Genomic DNA, 17,772 nt, shown 5'->3' with positions numbered 1-17,772 from the left:
AGAGTGGCTGAGATCACCTGTCTTGTAAAGACACTGCCCAGAGGAAGGCAATGGCAAACCACTTCTGTAGAAAAATTTGCCAAGAACAACCATGGTCGTGGGACCATGATCACCTACGTCATAGGTAATGGCACATAATGATGATGATGGCTGTACATAAATGTAGATTATTAAGGAAGAGAGCCAAGTGCAAGCTGGTGGTATTGTATTTAGTGGGGAATTTCAGATGGTAAACCCTACAGAAGTGAAGGCTTGTCTGGCAATTTTAATTATCTCAAATTCCTGAGATCAAGATCAGCATGAGAGGAAACGTTCATGGGACTGGAGTGTAGTAATGCCAGGGGAATAAATTACAAAGGCAAAGAACATTTTCAATTTGAAGCGCAGGAAGACCAGGTACCTGTGTGGATCAGTTGAGATAGAGGTTGAGTGCAAAAGAGAACTGACCCATAAAGGGGACATGGCTTTTGGATGTGAAGTTTGCAAAGGTTAACGAGTGGAAGATGGTTCGGTAAAGCACTAGGTTGATCAAATGTGATGGTGACCAAATTGATTAACAGAGTAATGGTGGAAATCCTAGGGTGACATTAGGGTGGCCAATTAGAAGTAAACTCTGATAACAAGTCAGCAACAGCCTGTTCTGCTGTGGGCCTAACTCTATTTAGCTAAATCTAGTCAGCTCCATCTTGGATACTAGCCCACAAAATACCCAGTACATCTTCAGGGAGTGATGTCTCTGGAGCTCCAGCACCCAGGGCATGCCCTTTTCTCACTGTTGTTAACAGGTAAGAGGTACAGAAACCTGAAGGCACACACTCAGTGATTCAGGAACAGCTTCTTCCCCTCTGCCATCTGATTTATAAATGGATATTGAGCCCTTGGACACAACCACACTTACTTTAATATACAGTATTTCTGTTTTTTGAACATTTTTTAATCTATTCAATAAATGTATACTATAAATGATTTACTTATTTATTATTATGTTATTGTTTTTCTCTTCTATATTGTGTATTGCACTGAACTGCTGCTGCTAAATTAACAAATTTCATGTCACATGCCAGTGATAATAAACCTAATTCTGATTCTGATTTTTCATTCAATTAAATCGGAAGATTAAGACTTTTCATCTTCCCGTATTGTCAGGGCAGGTACCAGTACTTGAGCATTGTGTACTAAATAGACAATGATGACAATGTCAGTATAGATGAGAAGATATTCAGTGATTTAACGTGGTTCCAAGACTGAGAAGCCAGGAAGAAATTGACTGCTTCACTGCATATTAAGGTGCACGTCACCTTATCATATAAACTGCGGTTTCCTTTTAAATAAGTATAACCTTCTTATTTTCAGTTGAATGTCTTTTAGTTGTTAGAGAAATCTGGTATTTTGATATATTAACACTACATAATTCACAGATGCCAAAACAACACTTCACCAGACTCCAGTATCCCTGTAACTTTAATCTTCAAGGCGTTTAAAAAAAAGCTGGAACAGCTGGTCTGCATGGACTACAGTAATGAAGCAATTAAGTCAGTCACCACACAAACATATCAACTTGAACCACTGTCATTAGTTTAAGATATTTATACAGTGCAGCCTTTTAAATTGCACAGAGCAATCTTCATTAGTGCTGTGTCCCAGTTCTGAAAATGATGCCGATGAACTACTAACTCTGGGACCAAGAAATTGACTAAAAAAAAGCCCTTGCAATAGAGTACTTCAGGACGTATTTCCTGCAGATATGTTCATGGATCACAAAGGGTAAATTATGAATACCAGAGGAGGTGTAATAGTCCATCCCTCACCACATAGATCCTGCCAGCCTAATGTGCCATAGCTGTAAGTAAGTTTAACTGTCACTGACTAATAAAAACAGTTCTCATGGTGTGGAAAGCTGGAGTTTAGTTTAATGACAGCAACATAGCTGATTTTTCCCCCTGTTTGTTTCTAGTGGTGCTCCCTGATACTGCTTGCATCCTTCACATTAAAAGCAGCAATCTACCTGTTGACCAAGGCTCTGATGTGATTTGATACTTCCGGGCAGTTGCTGCTTGTAAAAAAGACATTAGCAAAATCAGAGCTAATTCTAAAAATGTGCAGCAAGACGAAAGTCAGTCCAAAGGATGAGAATCAACAGCTCATTCTGTTAATGGAGCAACTTTAGCCATAAGAAGTGGAAAGCAACTGAAATAAATCATGTTTCTGAATCTAGATATTTGCTGCCTTCTTGCCTATGCCTTTTCATGTGTATGTAGGGCAGGGGTTCCCAACTTTTTTAAGCCATGGAGCAATACCATTAAGCAGAGGATCCATGAACCCCAGGTTGGGAACCCCTGGTGTAGAGCATACAGTGGAGTAATGACCCTGATGGTTGTATTAGCCCCTCTCCCACCCTTCCCAACAATCAAGGAATTTTCACAGGTTGCAATTGCTGATAGATCAATCAAAGAAAACTATTTATTTACATGTTGGTCACCACACCAAATTTGGGCTCTTTTTTCATTGGTGAGAATACCTGATTCAAATGTCTCCAAACATGTAAGGGTCTAGATATGTTTTTCCATTTATAAGAAAAAGTCTCCAAGATTATGCTAGAATTTTAGTGCTGAAGAAGTCTAAAAAACTTTTGGGCCCTGATTGACATTTAGAATTTTTAATTCTCTAGCTTTGTTCATTTACACAACAAAGAAAATGACCACAATAGCTTTCACACCCCTATCCTTATTTAGCCCAGGGCAGATATTCACCAGTAATTCAAATGGCCAACACAGAAAAAGTCACCTCAGCTCACCTCATCAATGACCATCAATGACCAATTTACACCAGACCAAATTTTCCTCTCACACCTCCATCAGCTCCCACACATACCCCGCCAATTCCACCTCTGAAGTATAAAAAGAGCAATTTATACAGCAACCAATAAACCTACTAACCAAGCACAGCTTTGGGCATATGAGTAGAAAGTAGAGCACTTGGAGAAAATCAACATTGCCTCAGAGAGAACATGAAAACTCCACATATTCTGCATCTGAGGTCAGGTTTGAACCCAGCAAAGCTAACTGGTATACCACTGTACTTTTGATCCTTCAGTATGAAGCTACTAGACTTGACTCAAATACTCCCTGGTGAATTGTTCATGGATTTACAGTGTTATTGTCAAATTTGCCTTGTCTTCTATATCAATTTTAATCTTTTCCTTCTTTTACATCGATAGTTGGGCTAATTTATGTTGAAGAAAATTATTGAAAAGTTTATTACAGTTAGATTTATAGATACAAGTGAGGTGGTTATATGCCTTACAGAGCGATGTGAGTGCATGGCTTTCTTGAAAAAGATAAGGTTACCTATTATTTTTATTCTGCATAACTGCTGGAAAAATGTGTCCCTTGTTGAAAAATGGATAGCTGAAAGACACTTTATCATTGTTAAAACTTATCTATTCCCTTTATCCTCTGAAATGGCTATGGAAGTGTAGTTAGTTCCAAATGTAATTTGCAAGACCTCAAATGAAGCCGATTTTGTGGTATCTGGTGTCTTATAACGTAATCATCAAATAATTATAGAGTTTTAGACGTAGTAAGATCTGTAAAATGACCTAAGGTTTATTTTGATTTTTAGACTCAAAATGTGGAGTTTGTGAGCATATTGTGGTAAAAAATTTTAAAACTGTTATGAATATATCTCAGTTTATTCTGATCTACCAACTGCATTGTAATATGTCAATAAGAGCGTATTTATTACCCTAACTTGCAATGACTTAGAGCAATTTTGGGCCTTGTATCTGATTTGCTAGTTCTGGAGAGTGTCCAGTAGAGGTTTACAAGAATGATCCCAGGACTGAAAAGCTTAATGTATGAGGAGTGTTTGATGTCTCTGGGCCTGTTCTCAACAAAGTTCTGAAGGATGAGGGGGAACTTACTGAAATCTACCAGACACTGAATAAGCTGGATAGATTGTATGTGGAGAGGATGTTTTCATTAGCTGGAGAGTCTAGGATCCACAGACACAGCCTCAGAATAAAGTGGAGCTTCTTTAAAATTGAGATGAGGAAGAAATCCTTCAGTCAGAGGTTGATGAATTTGTCTAATTCATTGCTCTAGAGGGCTGTGCAGTCCATTTCATTGGGTGTATTTGATGCAGAGATTGATAGGTTCTTGATTAGTAAATGGGTCAAGGATAATGGGGAGATGGTAGGAGAATAGAATTGAAAAAAATCAGCCATGATTGAATAGGGGACACGACGGGCCAAATGGCTAATCCTGGTCCGATATCTAATGACCTTATCGATATGTAGTCACATTTGATTATTGACATACTGTTGCACTGTAAGAATATTCTTAGAAAAAAAATCGATTCACACTTCTAACATTGCAGATGACAGTTCACCAGGAATCGTACCTTTAAAAAGAAAGAAAAAAATTATTTTTCAGAACAAGTAGTAACCCATAGGAAATTGAAGACAGACGTGAAAGTGTGGGGGATGAGTCACACATGGGTTCTTTTAATCTCTGTGAAGGGCAAATAATTCAAGTTTGTAACCTGGGAAAAATGTGTGTATTTCAAAGGGCCTGGTTCTCTATTGTTAGTGTCCTGAGCAGTGAGCCTAGCTTTTAACATCATAATGAAGGATGTTCCCTGATGGATTATCTGGAGATAGGATTAATTCCTTCACAGCTTCTCTGGAGGCCAGACATTTCAGTCCTGAGTACACAAGAAATAGCACTGCTAACACTTTATCTCATTTTCAAACTCTGCTGTGAATCAAATTTCTTTTCCCCTGAATCCCTGTTTAGTTTTGAAGTGAAATGCCATCTTGGCTATAGGCTGTAGGGATGAGTAAAGCTCCAAAATGAGTCAATTTGGAGGATTTAAATTCAGGCCTAAATGGTGCTCTACTCTTAAAAAAACATGGACACGAGTCGTTGTTATAGTTTTAAAGGAGAACAGCAATTGTTTAGAGTGTAGGGGGAGAGTGGAGAGAGGAATGTTATTGGACCTATCTTCAAAATGTGCAATTTGTATTTCAGTCAGATAAAACCGGCATCAGGGAACTGTATAGCCTCATGCAGTTGTCACAACACTTATCACTTCCCGCAGTGTTATTTTACATGTGCTTTTTGAATCACTGTGCTACGATATACCTTTATGGAGATACCAGACCTTTGTGTTAACTGACAATTTATTGGCAAGTTTGATAACGCAATAACTGAGGACTGCTGTTTATTTTCGTAATGAGGCACCAAGGTCCCAATTAGCAGAGGTCAACCTCTCCTTCCATTTGCAGGTACAGTTTTACCAATGTAATAACTTTCACAGTGTAAGAAACACGAATGCAAACAATTGTATTGTTAGCATAATTTCCAACCCCTGACAATAGTATCAGCAACTTGTCCTTTGCATATCCCAACTTTGATATTTTATCAGATGTCATCAAGAGGGGTGATTGCACCGCTAATTCTTTTAAACAAAGCTCTTAAAATCGAGGCAATTCATGTTGTTCAGTCCATGCAATAAATTAGCAAGATCAAATAGAAAAGTGACAATTTAACTTCGAGTAAGATCAAGCCCAAGAAAGCTTAATAAATGGCAACATTTAGAAAGACCACTGGAAAAAAAAAGTAAATAGTACACAGATTTTTCTTTCCCACCAGACAGAAGGACTACAGTGTCATTGCATGTATATCAAAGTGTGGGAGGATTGGTGAAGGGTTCAGAAGTGCAGAGAGCATAGGAGATGGATGAGTTGTAGCTGATGCTACAACAGGCAGGGGAGTATTTTGCAACCCAGGTACAGAAAAGAAGCAGTATATGAAGAGATCAATTTTCATCAGATCATTTGTAACTGGGATGTGCTATGCAGCTAAATGTGGCATTACCATTCACAGAGGGAGAAAAAAAGGTCTTTCACTAATGTTACATTTTCCATGACTCTTTTAGGGCATTCCAAAAATCTTTATAGCCAATAAATTAGCTTTGAGGTATGAATGCTACCGTAATGAAGGAAACAGCAATTAAAGTACACACAGCAAGCTCTCATGAAAGGGAATGCGATAATGACCAAACAATTTGGTTTTATTTGTGCCGTTAAAAAATTGGTCAATGCCAGGGGATAACAGTGCTGCTCCTCTTTCACAGAGTACCATGAGATCTTTTGGATCTATCCGGGAGAGGAAGCAGGACCTCTGGTTAATGTCTTAACTGAAAGACAGCGCAGCAAACAGCAAGCTCCTTAACTGCTGCACTGAAGAGACAGACTGGAATTTTGCATTCCTGTTTCTGCTGTGATATTTAAACTCAAACTTTCTTAATTTAGGGACAATTTTTTAAAAAACTGAATGAAATTGAGCTGGTAGGTTATACTTCAGAGGGTTTCCTCTTGTTCAATAGTTCAAGGAAGACTAAACTGTATTGAAAACAGAAATTCCTCCTTCCTCAGGCCCCACCACCCACCTTCCCCAACTTTTTAAAGAAGAAATGTTATTCTTTTAAGTTAATAGCGGCATATTGGAATATATAATGACTCACCTAAACATCTTTATTTACTCTAGTGCAACACTTGTTTATCCATTTGACATCTAAAGATTCTCAGAGTTCAAAACAAGCAATGTTGAAATACTTCCCCTTTTCACTGCCAATACTGCTCAGTTTGCCTCAAGCTGATTACACTGTCACAGGCACTGTGGAGTATCTTGTTACTATCACAGTTGATATGACAGATTCCACCCAAAGTATCATAACCACCACTATTTTTTTCTAAAACAGCTACTCCTGTAATTTTCACCCTGCAGCCTGTTAACCCTGGGCACTATTAGAGCTCACATCTGTCTATAAAGAGTTCTCCGTGTTGCCCAGGTTCACAGTCTCTATCATCACTTAAAGTGTTTTACTGGGTATTCTGCCAATCAACTCAAATCAATGTTCATACATTTTAAACACATTATTAGTCAAGCAGATACAAAGCTAAACTGTGAGCAAGTACATCAGTGTAACACCTGAGACACTATTTCATCTGATTACACTTGGGTTAATCAAATGTGCAAATACAGAGGGGAAAAAGAAGCTTGAGGCAGAAGGTTTGTTGCATGCTGGCAGTGTTACCAGCAGTGCTCCAAATGCAATGACACGATGTCTGATGAGAACACAGAACCCTAATCATTCCTACAATCAGTGCTTTTCAATAAATTGCTTCTGATCTGTATTTTAATATTTCATGTACAGATTGGAATCAGTGACACTAACAACTCTGGGCAATTCCACAGTCTGAGTAAAACATAAGGATAACACCAGAGACTTCAAATGCTGCAGTCTGGGATAGCAGACTATCTGCTGCAACTCAGCAGGTCGATGGACATCATTGCAAAGAAAAGAATTGTCCAAGTTTTGTGTCATCAGGACTCAAAGCTTGAGGGAAGCTCGTTATGAAGAGTGTGTATGATACAAAACAGGATAATTTAAAGCCGTGACCTTTCATATGTAGATGAAAACTCTTAAAAGTAGAAAAAAAACAAAATGGTGGCAGAACTCAGCAGGCCAGACAGCATCTATGGGAGGAGGTAATAACGATGTTTCAGGCCGAAACCCTTCATCAGGAAACACCTTACATTCCATCTGGGTAACCTCCAAACTGATGGTATGAAAATCAATTTCCCCTTCAAGTAAAAACAAATTCCCTACTCCTCCCCTCTTCTTCTATTCCCCACTTTGGCATTTTATCTCTTCTCACCTGCCTATCACCTTCCCGTTGGGGCCCCCTCCTCCTTCCCTTTCTCATATTGCCCACTCTCCTCTATCAGATTCCTTCTCTCCAGCCCTTTATCTTTCCAACCCACCGGGCTTCACCGATGACCTTTGAGCTATCCTCCATCCCCTCCACCCGCATTTTTATTCTGGTATCTTCCCCCTTCCTTCTCAGTCCTGAACATAGGTCTCAGCCTGAAATGTTGGCTTTTTAATCATTTCCATTGATGCTGCCTGAGCCGCTGAGTTCCGCCAGCATTTTGTGTGTGTTGCTCTGGATTTCCAGCATCCGCAGACTTTCTCATGTTTAGAATACTCATCTTTTGTTTTACCTATGCCATTTCAATGGGGCAGTATTAGAATCCACTGATACACTAGCCCCAAAGTATTAATTGGAAGCTAAATTGTCTGCAAGTTTTATTTCATGAAGATAGGTTTTCATTTTAGTTAATCCATAATTATGCTATCCATAACATTGTAACTCCAGAATTATTCATAACAATGCATACTTGAAGGATTAGCAGTCTTATAATACAGGAATCATTACAGTTTACTGGCACACAGAACAACCCTAAACACATCACTATGATAGTAACCAATTTGCTAATTCTTTGAAGCATTGGACAGGAATTAAGTATTAGTGGAAAAAAAAATAATGCTTGGGGATTTTATAAATCCACCTGAGAATTTTCTGTTTGTATTTGTAGTGTGTATATGGAATGAGCTATCAGAGAATGTGGTTAGGGGTTGTCATATCTCAGGTGTTGAATTAGGACCCAACTGCAGGACACAGACACTGGAGTCCCAGAAGTAGGACAAGACAGAACCCAAGGACAGGATGGGATACAGTCTAGGCAGGGGAAGCAGGACCAGGACGAGGGACTGGGAACAAGGAGCCCGGGGTGGACTCCGAGACCAAGACTGGACAAGGACCCAGAACCTGGGTCTTGACTTGGGCTCGGACCCCCAAACCGAGGTGAGGACATGACAAGGCTTGGCTAGGGACTTGGGGTCTGAGGCTTGGGTCAAGGCTGGAGGCTGCAGGCTTGGAGCTTGGGGAACTCAGAGGCTGGAGCTAGGGGCAGACAAGGAACTGTACATCAACATGGAGCCAGGACTTATCCTCCAACAAGCCAGGACTCATCTATAACTCCACACCAAGGTGGGGCAGGACCATCTGTCAGGTAACAGCAGAACAGCCTGACCTACCCAACAGAGGCACAGATAAGACAAGACAAATCCCCCACAGGGCAATGGCAGAACAGCCTGACTTACCCCACAGGGGCAAGGACAGGAATAGATAAACACCAAGGAACAACAGACAGTTCCACTTTTGGATCAGGGTAGCTCCAAGTAGCCATTACAGCCAGCAGCCTTGGCTGGCTACAGAAGCAACCAGATCCCTCCCAAGCTCAGGGTGGCTGACAGCCACCCAGCTGGCCCAGGAAACAGCTGAATCCATACCACAATGACCACTCCAACTACTACCAGCAAGGCTCCCAGAAGCCATGGTTCTCCAACACAGCCCCAAGGATGGCAAGAGCCCATTCTAGCCTTCCACCAGCCATCTGTGCCATGGGTATCTTGACAACACCACCACACTCAATACCAGGGCCACTTATATTCCCAGTTCCAATATGAGCCTCAGGTGTTTTTAGTTAAGTCCAACCGCAGCAAGGGACCGCCGGAAAACCCGGAGTCCAGAGTCCGCGGACCAGACCACGGACTTTGGACTGAACCACCACAGGGGTGTGTACAATAATGACATTTAAAACAGATTTGGATATGTAAAGGATTAGGAGGGGCTTAGATGGAAATGTGCCAAAAATGACAAATTGGCCTAACTTGAGACTAGCACCATGGTTGACATGGACAAGTGGGCTAAGAGGCCTTTTTCCATGCTGTATAACTCTGTGACTCCATAACTCTATTTACATCAAAGTTTGCTGTCATATCTGACCAGACAGCATCTATGGATGGAAATAGACAGTCGACATTTCAGTCCTGATGATGGGTCTCATTACCCAATTTCCCTCGGGATCAATAAAGTATGCCTGTCTGTCTGTCTGTCTCGGCCCTAAATGTCAACTGTTTATTCCCATCCATAGATGCTGCCTGATCTGCTGAGCTCCTCCGGTACATTGTGTGTATTGCTCTAGATTTCCAGCATTTGCTGTTCCTCTTGTGTCAGTGTTGCTGGCATATCTGGTGTGACTCTATTCAGATGGATAGTGTTGCCAACACACTTAGAAGCTAATCGTTTTGTTGCTTAATTTTCTTTGTTTCGATGTACATTTGTTTTTCAGCAGTTTAATTACTTTTCAAATAAAGATGTTAATTTTGTTGTCTTTAAAAGTTTATAATTTTAAGCATATTTTTGTTTCATTTTAGTAGTGACGGAACTTCATATGGCCCTCTCCCACCTGCAGCATCATGGCCGACTGTGCCCTGAGAAAAGGCCCTGTAGCAACGCTGGCTGTTCATGCAGAGCCATGGAGCCTCAAGGTTGGTACAGTGGCAACTGGCAGGGCGGAAGATTGCATACAACCCAGCTCAATCTCTCCAACTCTCTGGACAGGATTAGATCTCACAATTTCATTGTTACCAAATAAGCCCGGCAGATACTAAAACACGTACACCGCAAATGTCTTCTCTGGGGTCCAGTGAATGAAAACGTCCTGCACAAGTAAGCAGTATATAGCATTCAAACAGTAATCGAACTCTGTGATACAAAAGCCACACAGGATAAAATGCAAATATTACAAATCCTCTCTGGTACATCAAAGATATGTGGAGTTAGGATACGTTACGAAGACATACCGTCATTATGACCATGAGACATAGGAGCAGAATTAGGTCATTTAACCCATCATGTGTACTCCAGCATTCTACCATGGGTGATTTATTATCCCTGTCAACCCCACTCTCCTGCTTTCTCCCTGTAGCCATTGACACCTTTACTAATCAAGAACCTATCAATGTCCATGTTAAATATACACAATGACTTGGCTTCCACAGCCACCTGTGGCAATGAATACCACAAATTCACCACCCCCGGTTAAAGAAATTCCTCTTCATTTCTGTTCTAAAGGGACGTCCCTCTATTCTGAAACTGTACCCTCTGGTCCGAGACTCACTCACTATAGAAAATAAATAATAGATCGGCTCTTTTCCAAATCTTATATATGCCCCATAAGTTTCTTTTCCATTCGGTCCATACACTGATTGTCTGGGGCATATGTCATCCATGATTATAATGTGTATCATACATATTATATTCTTTAATTTTGACTACAGCCTTGTTTTCATAGGTTTGGAATAGATAGATATATTTATCCACTGGATTTTGAGATGAGGAAAACATTTGAGTGAGCGATAGGAGTCTCCTTGACATTTGAGGTCTTTCTTTTGCAATTTTGTCCATTTATACATTAAAACTGAAAGAAGTAACTTTGCCAATGATTAAAAAGATTTGGAAACAGAGTCCGAAGTCACAAAACTCCCACATGTAAACCATAGGATGCATGGTATAAATATTTATTACATATGTATAAACAAAATGCACTGTACAGTCAAGAATGCAGGATAGTAAAGTGTTTTTTGATTTAAAAAAAAGTTGACCTTTTTGTCCTGGAGAGCATGAGTTAGTCCATTCAAAGTGAGGTCAGCTAAGATAAGTAATGGAAATATCACTGAGTGTTGGTAGTTATACAGAACTGGTCTTTAAAACTGTTTGAGAAGGAGATGCTGTTCTCCTTTTATACACTATGTCCATTCAGAAATGAAACAATGGGTGCCTTCACCCGTTCAAATACAGACTTTACATCTGCCAATACTGCCTGAAGTTCTTAAGTACAGAAGGAATTGATTTAGCATTCTTAACTAATGCAGGTCACTTCTTCAGCCAGTTCCAGACCCAGAGATACTGATTCCCAGATGTTGGCATTCTCAGACAGCCATTCTGCCAATTCCATGAATAAAGTAATAAGACGACACACTATAAAATGTAGTCCATATGCTTCAGCCTCATTTTGTAGGATACAGGTGCATGTCTTTGTGTGTTACCCTCTCTGTAACTGACTGCTACTGAATTTGTAAATCATGTAGATTTCTCTACCTTGATGAGATGCCTCATTTATTAAACAGCACCAAATCACAGCCAACAACAATGGAGGATACTACTCAATATTCTGAAACAACACAGTCAAATTTAAAAATCACCAATCCCAAACCATTAACTAGTAATGCCAAACAATGTGCTGGAGGAACTCAATGGCTCATGCAGTGCCTGAGGGAGGAAAGCAACTGGGCACGTTCTGGGTCAAAATCCTGATGCAAGCATTAACAACTTCTTTGCTCCCACAGATGCTAATGACCCACTGAGTTCCTCCCCCATCCATTAATACTAATTCTACACTAAACCCATTTTGTTCTCCCCACATTCCCATCAATACCCCCTCTCCATGTTCCTTTACTCACCTACACACTAGAAACAATTTGCAGTGGTGCTTCACCAATCAACCTTGCTTGCACTTGGGATGTAAGAGGACCTCAAAGTACCTGGGGAACCTATGTGGTCACAGGGAGACTGCTGACAGGAATTGCTGCAATTAACTAAAGGAAGGATATGGTGCCGGCAAACAACACTACATCCTCCAGATGGGTCATCAAGCAACTCCTTCAACTTCATTTACATTTTCCTCTTTTTTCAGGTGTGGTTCTGCTACTGTTGGAGCCTGCCATCTACATTTTAGAGGTGTGTTTTTGGGCCAATCAGGTTATCAGGTGCTTCACTGTCTCTAAGAGAGTTTCACAGGGCTATGGGCAAAGCCTGCAGTATGGAGGCCAGAAAGCCAGGAGACAGGGCGCGATCCCATTATTGACTTCAACTCTCAACAATCTCGCAGACTGAAGTGCTGAGGAACATTGAAATCATCGAGGCGGGCACGGAGGGCAAGCAAGTGTTCAGGACCATCTACAAGCCTCTAGCTCACTGCTGCTGGGGGAACGGCGTCTATGCCTGACGACCTCTCTCTCCTTCTTGATTGCTGCTCCCGAGAGACGGTCCTTGTATTCAACGGATCTCTCTCTTTCCCTCAGTGCTGTTCGGATGGTGCTGCCGGAGCAAGGTTTACTTGACACGGTTTGTGGATTGCGGACTTTAATTCACGTGTGATGTGTTCCTAGTTTTTCTGGCCATTCCTTTTTTTGTTGCTAGTTTGGGCGATTTTAAATCAGGGCGGCCTGAAGATAATGAATACTGAGCTGAGCTGAATATGCCTTTTGATTTTGACTTTTATATCTGTGCTTATTGATTTTTTTTGTTGCCCTTGGCGTTTGTGTGATTTTTTTTGCCTGTGGTGGGTTTGATGTTTTATTTTGAATGGGTTCCGTGGTTCTTCTTTGCTTCATGGCTGCCTGTGGGGAAGACAAATCTCAGGGTTGCATACTGCATACATAATTTCATAATAAATTTATTTTGAATCTTTTGAAGCTATTAAGTTATTTGACAATTAGTTTGAATACTTGTAGGCAAACGGCCTTTTTGTTAAAGAAGAAAGAGCAATCCTGCATTAACTTTGTTTCTGTTCACACACAGAATGTGAATTTCACTGGAAGTGCCAGTGTTTATGGTCCAACTCTCATTGCCCCTCTACCAAGTAGTTAAGGACTAAAACAATTGGTGGATCTGGAGGCACATATTGACTAGACCATGTAACAAAGGCAGAGACAACAATCTGTCTCTGAATGTGAACAAAACAAAAGAGATGGTTATTGACTTCAGGACGGCACAGAGCGACCACTCCCCACTGAACATTGACGGCTCCTCGGTAGAGATCGTTAAGATTTCTTGGTGTTCACCTGGTGGAGAATCTCACCTGGTCCCTCAACACAAGCTCTATAGCAAAGAAAGCCCATCAGCATCTCTACTTTCTGCGAAGGCTGAGGAAAGTCCATCTTCCACCCCCCTTTCTCATCACATTCTACAGGGGTTGTGTTGAGAGCATCCTAAGCAGCTGCATCATTGCCTGGTTCAGAAATTGCACCATCTCGGATCGCAAGACCCTGCAGCGGATAATAAGGTCAGCTGAGAAGATCATCGGGGTCTCTCTTCCCGCCATTACGGACATTTACACTACATGCTGCATCCACAAAGCAAACAGCATTATGAAGGACACCACGCACCCCTCATACAAACTCTTCTCCCTCCTGCCATCTGGGAAAAGGCACCGAAGCACTCAGGCTCTCACGACCAGACTATATAACAGTTTCTTCCCCCAAGCTATCAAACTCCTCAATAGCAAACACGAGGGAATCTGCAGATGCTGGAAATTCAAACAACACACACAAAATGCTAGTGGAACACAGCAGGCCAGACAGCATCTATAAGGAGAAGCACTGTTGAAGTTTCGGGCCAAGACCTTTCGTCAGGACTAACTGAAAGGAGAGATACTAAGAGATTTGAAAGTAGTGGGGGGAGGGGGAAATGCGAAATGATAGGAGAAGACTGGAGGGGTTGGTGAAGCTAAGAGCTGGAAAGGTGATTGGCGAAAGCGATACAGAGCTGGAGAAGGGAAAGGATCATGGGACGGGAGGCCTCGGGAGAAAGAAAGGGGGAGGGGAGCACCAGAGGGAGGTGGAGAACAGGCAGAGTGATGGGCAGAGAGAGAGAAAAAAGACCAAACAACTAAATATGTCAGGGATGGGGTAAGAAGGGGAGGGGGGGCATTAACAGAAGTTAATTCATGCCATCAGGTTGGAGGCTACCCAGCCTCCTCAATACCCAATACCTCAATACCCAGAGCCTGGACTGACACCTTACTTCCCTATTCTGTTGTTTATTATTTATTGTAATGCCTGCACTGTTTTGTGCATTTTATGCAGTCCTGGATAAGTCTGTAGTCTAGTTTCTTTCTGTGCTGTTTATTACGTAGTTCAGTCTAGTTTTTGTACTGTGTCATGTAACACCATGGTCCTGAAAAAAACATTGTCTCTTTTTTACTATATACTATACCAGCAGTTATGATCAAAATGACAATAAAAGTGACTTGAATTGACTTGAGTTGACTTCCTCCCAAAGGACATTAATGAAACATAGAAAACATATAAACATAGAAATCCACAGCACCTTAACAGGCCCTTTGGCCCACAATGTTGTGCCAATCATGTAGCCTGCTTGAGAAACCGCTAAGAATTTCCCTACCGCATAGCCCTCTATTTTTCTAAGATCCATGTACCTATCTAAGGGTCTCTTAAAAGACCCTATTGTATCTGGCGCTAGCACCTTCACTGGCTGTGCATTCCATCTGCCCACTTCTCTCTGTGTGAAAAACTTATCTCTGACATCCCCCTTGTACCTACCTCCAAGCACCTTTAAACTATGCTCCCTCATGTTAGCCATTTCAGCCCAAGGAAAAAGCCTCTGGTTATCCACACTTTTGTGAACTCTTTGGTTTTTAAGACACTCTTGTATCTCTGAGATACTATCAATGAGACTAGATATTTATAGTTCATTTTTACACTCTCAGACTAAACCAAGGCACTAAACAGACAATGATATTCCCTTCAGATATTCAACCCTCACTAGAGCCCAGCAACAGGGTACCAACTTCCTGGTGCATCCCCTGAAAAATGCTTTTGAACCTGCCCTCTAAAGTTGCATCATATCAGAGGTCATTATTGTATGTATTTAGAGATACAAAACGACAACAGGTCCTTTTGGCCCATCAAGCTCATGCCACCCATTTACATCATGAGACCAGTTGACCTACTACCCTGTACATCTTTGGAATGAAGGGGGAAAATGGAGTCCCCGGAGGAAACCCACAGAGTCACAAGGAGAACACATGAACTCCTTACATGATCCGTTGTTTTCAACATTTTCTTTTAAAGTTCATCAAAAGTTTCAATTAGAATATTGTCTTCATGTAAGTATGCAGATAAGGCATAGCAAGCAAGGATACTTGCTCTTCCCACAGCCTAAGCCCATCTATTTTAACACTGTTGCTTGGGTGATGAAAATACAAAATTAATAAAGTTACTTCCCTTCAACAGTGTCAAGTAAAGATTTATGCTTTTCTGAGCAGTCAGAGAGAGTTTCAGATTAACATTATTTCTGAGGTGTAGCTTCCTGATGAAGAACTGCTCTCAGTCCCTCACTGTAAGCTCTAGATTATGTTCACGAGTGCATTAAATGGGACATAAACCCACAGGCCTCTGACTCGCAGGTGATGGTGGTTATAATCCACAGGGAAATACGAGCAATGAAGTAAGTCATTTGTCAAAGTGGATTTATAAACTGAATCTGGATGCAGTCAGTTTGGATGCAGCTGAGCAGCCAGAATACTGAACTTCCCTTGCCCCTGATAGCAAATTCATTGTGCATTTTAAGTTTTGCCTGTTTATATATAGTGAAATATTTATTTCCAGTACAAAACAAAACACATCTGAAGAGATACTGATTGGAAAGAGAAGTCATAATGGGCCAGAATTTGGGGTTAGCGATGAGATACTTAGTTCCAAATAAACTCATTGAGTGAGGCAATGAGCACTGTAAATGTGGAGTGGAGAAGAAGGTAGGGTGGAATCCAGTTGAATTCCTTATGATCAGACCCTTCTCTGGAATGGGACTTGTTGAGGGTGGTGTTGGGGAATGTTAGCAAGGGCCCTGCTCAGAAGAACAGGCAACTGACCTATATTCCAGCTTACTTAGAAACCAAAAATGAAGACACCAAATGTTTTGGACATTTGGAAAATATTCAAAAACCAGTAAAATTATCTAAACAATGTAAAATATAAAAACATTCAGGAACTTAAAAAAAATAAAACAACATATGACTTAAAAGTGAATGACAACAAAATTCTTACCAAAATCCCTTGCTGCCACACCAGCCCATTGAAACGAATGGGAAACTGATTTCTGCATTTACTTCAACCTTTCAACCTGCCTCTGATTGTTGCACGCAGATTTCCCTTGTGGTCCGGGTTTGGAGTACGTTGGTAAAATGTCAGTTTGCATGCTGAAATTCCACATTTCCTAACAGCTACAGGGTGAAATAACAGCAGCTTTTCATACATTTCCTAACAAAATCTAGGTCAATGCTTGAAATGATTTGATACTCTTAACAGAAGCGACTAGTCCTGCTAAAATCATGATCACTGGAATGACATGCAAACAAGATTAACATCACCCAGTTCAATCACCTGTCTAATCTCAGATGATGATTGAAATACAGAGCAAGACTGATTCACTTCTAAAAGAAGAATAAGCAGACTAATACTTGATACAATTGAAATAAACCTGATATTGAAGTTTTGCTTCAGTGGTTCTGAAAATTTACTTTGAAAATTCAAATTTAATATGATTAAAAATCATGGTGTAACTACAATTCAATGTAGTCTTAATCTTGCCTTTGGAGGGACAGGATATGAATTAGGGAAATGACTTCAAGGACAGGAAGTGAAAGTAAGTCAGCTGAATGTCTTTCAAGAGGGTGAAACCTCGCAAAGCATCAGGCCCTGATGGTGTACCAGGTGGGGCTCTGAAAAGCTGTGCCAACCAAATGGCAGGAGTGTTCAAGGACTTCTTCAATCTCTCGGTGTTGCTGTTGACAATTCCCACCGGCTTCAAAAGGGTGGCAAACATTCCAGTGCCCAAGATGAGCTGGGCGAGCTGCTTCAATGGCCATTGCCCAGTGGCACTCACATCTACTCTGATGAAATGCTTTGAGAGGCTGTTTATGGCTAGATTCAATCCGGCCTAAGTAAGGAACTTCACACTCTGCAATTTGCCTATCATCACAACAGGTCTACTATGGATGCAATCTCACTGGCTCTCCACTGGGCCTTGGATCACCCGGACAATATAAATATAACATACCTACCATTTGTACATCAGGCTGCTGTTTATTGACTACAGCTCAGTGTTCAGTACAATCATACCCTCAGATCTAATCAACAAACTCCAAAACCTGAGCCTCTGTACCTCCCTCTACAACTGGCTCCTTGACTTCCTCAGCAGGGAACCACAGT

The sequence above is a fragment of the Hemitrygon akajei genome, chromosome 30 (genome assembly GCF_048418815.1).
Source record: "Hemitrygon akajei chromosome 30, sHemAka1.3, whole genome shotgun sequence".
Taxonomy (NCBI): Eukaryota; Metazoa; Chordata; class Chondrichthyes; order Myliobatiformes; family Dasyatidae; genus Hemitrygon; species Hemitrygon akajei.
The sequence above is the reverse complement of the archived record's forward strand: the minus strand, read 5'-3'. Positions refer to the sequence as shown.